Source organism: Panthera leo, chromosome A1 (genome assembly GCF_018350215.1).
Source record: "Panthera leo isolate Ple1 chromosome A1, P.leo_Ple1_pat1.1, whole genome shotgun sequence".
Taxonomy (NCBI): domain Eukaryota; kingdom Metazoa; phylum Chordata; class Mammalia; order Carnivora; family Felidae; genus Panthera; species Panthera leo.
In genome coordinates this window covers 62847148-62853314 of record NC_056679.1, presented here as the reverse complement: position 1 = coordinate 62853314, position 6167 = coordinate 62847148, and the positions used below count along the sequence as shown (strand labels likewise).

Sequence of the window (6167 nt, the reverse complement as noted above, 5' to 3'; positions counted from 1 at the left end):
ACCACACTCCGTGGTGGTTCTTACCCATTCGGTAGCTAGAGCAGGGGGAGCTGCAGGCGGGTCTTCGGCATCCGGCGGCACGCTCCTGCTCCCTTCTTCCGTAAGGAGCCACATCACAGGCATGGAGGGCACCTGTGCGCCTTCAGACGCGTCTGTGACCTCGGGCTCAACAGCAAAACTTGGGAGGAAGGGCAGTCCATTCACCCTGAAATCCCTCCTTAGTCTTGGCCTTTTCAGCTGTGGCCGGCTTCCTCCTTTTCAATCTCCTCAGGAGTTTTTCAGAAGCGGAGATCAGGCCAAGCCCGCGGGGGTGCTCATGGGACAGGGTGCTGCGCATGCGCAGAAGTTCCCAGCGGCATTTACCACAGCCACCAGCTGAGGGTCCTTTAGTAGTTGCTCAGCAAGGCTCCGTGCAAATCTCGCGGAGAAAGGACGGGCAGGTTAACAAAAGATGTCTCTGTCTTATGAACGGCACAGCAGCCTCATATCTTCAGGTAATCCTGAAGGGAATAAACCGTACCCTGCCATTGAAAACACGGGTAATCATTTTGTACTTAAAAGTCTTTCATATTTATTACTAAGCAACAAAGAAAAGAAATAGTTAAAGCTGTGCATGAAATATGATTTTTCCAGATTGGAAAGCAAAAACACCTAAGAAGTCAGAGGCAAATTCCTAATTTTTATGCTCACTCCTTTTTCCCCTTTTCCTGTTTTGGGCTATCAAAGATATTCCTTTTTTGGGGGGGGGAGCCGGGGGAGATCCCCACCCATCCTTCATGGTGTTCAAGATTAGTTAACCAGTGAATTTACTGAAGGATCCAGTTCCTTCTTCTCATTATATATTTCTCCAGGCGATCACTCAAACTGGGTTAATTCCATGAGCCTTTAGCCAGATCATTAATGCTGTCTGTAAACATCCAGAGGTCCACAGAACAGACCAGGGACAAGGGCCACTGTGACCTGTGCATTCTAATCAGATCAGGTCTTTCTTGCTTTGTATCCACCTTCATCAACTTCAGCTTGTCAGTTTCTGTTCTCACATTTTCAAAGAGTAAAGATCAGAATTGTTTGACACATTCACACAGATGTGCCAAGAATAAAACTAATTAACATAAACAGTAGGCTAAATCTATATTGAGAAAAACAAATGTTTTCCAGGTACTGGCCTTTACATAGAGTCAGTCAGTTACCTTATCACGTGTGATAGTGTTTAGCACTTGTCCTAATTGCCATGGATATTCTTTTAAGTATTCCGAGATTTAGAAAGGAATCCACATTCTTCTTTAGAGCTTCCTTAGTTTCAAAACTGAAAGTTTGAAGTAATTGTTCTAGTGAGAACTCAATTAAGCTCTTAGCCAAGGGCCGTTATTATACTCAGTGTCTGCCATGGAAGAGGGGAAGAAGAAAGGTTAATGCTTCCATTTACAAATGTTTGTTCACTTCCCTTTTACTGATTCAACCTGGGAGAATAAATAATACCACTCGTTAGAGCTGTATGTAAAATAGAAGTATATAGATGCTAAGAGAAGTTCTAAGATAGGGGTTGGTGTTGTGTTTCTGTAAAGAGTCAGGTGGTAAATATTTTAGGTTCTGATGTCATACATTCTCCCTTGTAACTACTCAGCCCAACCACAGTAGCATGAAAATAGTCATAGACCACACATAAATAAATAGCCAATAAAATTTCATCTACAACAATAGCTGGTGGGCTAGATTTGGCCCATGGACAATAGCTTGTCTAACCATTGGGTAAGAGGGTTTTTTGTTGTTGTTTGGTTTTGGCCAATGAAGTGGTTGCGTTTGTATTTGTAATGAAATATGTTTATCTATTTAGGCTATTCCGAGGACTTTTTCCTTCTGTTTCAGGTAAGACATGTTGGTATGTCAATATCATTTGGAAAAATGAGGATTTTTAATTAGAGAAAGACACAAAACAATTATGAAATAATATGACAACATTGAATTAAACCTGTCAATTGTTCACCACAGAGTATTGTATCAGCATCTTTGCCTTCAATGGATTTTGTGGTTGTATGGTTTTGCCTGTGTTCATTTTACTTCTCATCGCATTTTAATCTAGAGCTATTGGTGCTTTAGAAAGAAAGCTTTCACTGACAAGGTGGAGTCTAAAAGTTTTTGTGACTATTGGGCAAATATTGATACAGAGACAGGAGTGTGTGTGTGTGTGGGGGGGGGGGTGTGTATGTGTGTAGTGTGAATTTTTGCTATTCTCGAATTCTCTGTCTTGGGCTTCCCTGCTCCATCAACACATGAGGCTGATTTTACCTGCTTTTTTCTTCATGGTGCTGAAAACCTCAGGACCACTCTACCCTGAACATAAATGGAAGTCGGAGCCTGATGTCTAGTATCAGATTAAAAGTCTTCTTTTAACCTGACTCCAGAAGACTTCTAAAAACTTCCTTCAGACACTATGGCATATGAGAAGATTAAAATGTGATGGAAAGGCATGAAATGAATAAGAGCACTTTCTTATCATCTTTGAGGAATGTTAAAAAATTCAAAAAAACTTCAAGTGAATCTGAATTTATGTAACGCCTACCCCAAAGAATGACCCATTTCTTGATCACTCTTGATCATTTCTTGATCACTCACATTTCTTGATCCAAATGCACTTTGGATACCATGTAAGAAATGAAAATGACTTTTTTACAAAGAATCATAAATCTCCCACCATACTTGACCAAAAAGTATGGTGGTTAATACTTGCCCTTATAAATATCTGAGACCAGAGTGATAGGAATTCCAAATTCCACCCATCGCTCAAAATTTTCTACTACAAAGAAGTCCTCTTTCATAATTATAGTACATGGGAATATTTTCTTACTTTGGACTTTAAACATGTTGTTTTTGTTTTTTCACTTTGGTACTTTTTACTTCCCATCATTTACAGGTACCTCCTCTTTCTGCCCCTTAAATATTGAAGTATTCTCAGACTCAATCCTAGATCTTTTTCTTTTCTGTATTATCTCTTACGATTCCTTCCAGCTCCATGATTTTAAATATCATATATAATTTGATACCCCCCCATTTTATCACTAGCCCCAATTCTTTAGTTGAACTTCAACCTTCTATATCTGTCTCCCTAAAATTTCCACTCTAATGTCTAACATTGCTCCCCAATGTCTCAACCTAATAAATTCACAATGGAACTCTTGGTTCTGCTCCCCCTCTTTTCTCACCACTCAGTATTTTCCATCTTAAGTAACTACCATTTACCTAGTTACAAAGGCCGAGATCTAGGAGTCATTCTGATCTTTTCCCCTCACCACTTACATTTAATCCATCACACATGCTACAAATTCAAACATTAGAATATAACTCAAATCTGGCTACTTCCCACAGCTTCCACTTCTACCACCCTAATCTAAGCCACTATCACCCATCATGAAGCCTTGAACAATGCCTTCCTCACTGATCACGTAGCTTCCACTCACACCCCTTTACAGTCCAGTCTCCACATAGATGTAAAAGTGCTTTTTAAAAATGCACATCAGATCATATAAATCTCCCAATAAAAAGCATCCAAAGACCTCTCATTTTATATAGGATAGTATCTGAAGTCCTTTTATGGTCCAGAAGGCCATAAGCAATCTGGTCCCTGCCTCTACATCTTAATGTTTCCTACTACTCTCTTTGCTCATTGAACGTAGTCGCACTAGTCATCTTTTTGCTTCATGGTTATGCCATTCCTATTCTTTCCTCCAAACCTTTATCTTTGTTTCTCCTCTGCCTACAATGACCTATCCCAGGTATTTTTATGGCTGGTCCATCATCATCATTCATGTCTTTCCTTCGGTGTTTTCTCCTTTCTTATCTAAGAGACACATCTCATTGACTACTTGGCCTTTTAACTGCTCTCTATTCCTTATTTTCTTCATAGAACTTAAAACTTTCCAAATTTGTATCATTTATTTGTTTACCTGTTTGTGATTAGTCTTCTCTTTTAGAATGTAGGATTTATGGGGGCAGGGACTTGTATGATTTGTTATTACTTCCCTAGGGTACAGAATGCCTAATATATAGTATATACTCAATATATATTTATTGAATAAATAAATGAGTGTTTTATACTTAATTGCCTATTGCACTTAGATGGTTTAATTTCATTAAAATTTTCTTAATATTACATTGGAAGCACTATTTCATTTTAATTTGGGTTCCTTTATTTGTGAGGATAAGCATAGATTTATATGTTTATTGACAATTTGTGTTTATTCTTCTGGGAAAAACCTGTTCAAAATAATCTTATTTCCTCTCACAAAAGAAAGATCCTGGTAATCATAATAATATAATCATAATAATATAATCAAACTAATAGTAGTTAATTTAAATAACGTTGGTACAACCACTTCCCTCACCAATCTTTATTCATAATAATAATTCAATTTCTTTTTTAATAATTTAATTTCTTTATAATCTATAAAGAGAAAGCTTATAGGAAAGCAAAAATGTCCTCTGAAGGATCAACTTTTTTTAAAAGCAATTTACAAATATTGGTATTTTTCTTGAACAAATTATTTTCTTGCTGACTTCTGAGTAGATGTTAATGCTACATGGCAATAATCTAGTCTTATATGAAAATGTAATTATTCATATAAATTGACGTAGTGTAAAAGAAATATTACACTAAGTAATTAGAACAAACTTTACATTTCAAAATAAATGTGGCAAAACAGGGGCGCCTGGGTGTCTCAGTCAGTTGAGTGACTTCAGCTCAGGTCGTGATCTCCCAGTCCGTGGGTCCTCCCATTTTGGTCTCTGGGCTGACAGCTCAGAGCCTGACGCCTGCTTTGGATCCTGTGTGTTCCTCTCTCTCTGCCTCTCCCCTGCTTGCACTGTGTCTCACTCTCTCTCAAAAATAAATAAACATGTAAAAAACTCTAAAAGAATAATAAATGTGGCAAAGCACAATTTGAATATGATATATTTAATTTAAACTTTTTAAATGGCCATCAATATTAATTCTAATACTCCAAATACATTTCTCAAATTCCTCATGCCTTTTGCAACGGGCAGCTCACAATACCAAAGGTAATAGAATCATACTGCACAATACTTGACAGTCCACACCTATTCCAGAGACCTCATCTTTTTAGTATATAAATTGTCTTTAAGGAAACACTTAGGCTTTGCATACAACAGAACTATTACTTACTCTATATTTATTCTTTCTTGATATTTTATTTTATTTTATTTTATTTTATTTTATTTTATTTTATTTTAGAAATTCAATCTTCTGTGTCAAGTGCTATCGTAGACACACCACCTGTCTTCCTGGTCAGTGATTTTCAACTCATTTCCTTGGTGTCCTTGGATTTGCTGAAGAATGTGAATTGAGGGTGAACAACATGGTGGGGAGGTCAAATAAAAACAGGTGGGAGTTTATCATAAATGCAATGTGGATTCCTGGTCTTTTTCATGATAATATATCATTATCAATGTGCAGATCCAGCCAAAGACGACCTCACTGACTGAAGGGCCAAGGAAAGATGTGAACAGAATTCAATCTTGAGAGTACTGCAGAACTCTGCTACTCCTTTGAGCAAACTTACCCTCATCTAGAATAAAGCAAGATGGCAGATTTGAATGCATATCCTTTTATCCACCTTGTGGGTCGGGGCTATCAGAATTTATTTCCACCAATCAAAAATTTAGAACTGATATTCGATGTTTTCTCATCGCATTATAAAAGACAGAATTCACATTAATGCTATTTTATTTGCACAATTTGGATCTTCCTTTCTTCCTCCTTGTTTCCTTTCTTGCTTTATTACTTTCATAACATATATCACCCATTTTTTCCTATGGAAAGCAAGATAGTCATTTTAAAAAATATATTTTTATGTTCTAAGCAAACATCAATTTCCTATGCAGTAAAATTATATATATATATAATATATATATTATATATATATATATATAATTATATATATATATATATATAATTATATATATATATATATATAATATATATATTGCCATTTAAAAAGTTGTATTGGTTTTAAATCAGGAGTTCACTTATATTTAAGCCAGCATTCTTCTTAAGTGTCTTAAAATCACTATTGCTAACAGGGAAAATAAATAAACTATTGATGGGAAAAATTCTGAGAAGGGCATCCTTAGATAGAGAGATGCTTGGAATTAGA

General features: G+C 36.4%; 1 long non-coding RNA gene across 1 annotated transcript; it reads left to right on the top strand.

Annotated features, from left to right (window-relative positions):
- Positions 1–372: 372 nt before the first annotated feature.
- LOC122199420 lies at positions 373–5366 on the top strand. The gene is made up of 3 exons (XR_006193503.1): positions 373–494; positions 1835–1866; positions 5246–5366. It is a non-coding gene; the product is annotated as an uncharacterized LOC122199420 (long non-coding RNA).
- Positions 5367–6167: the final 801 nt, after the last annotated feature.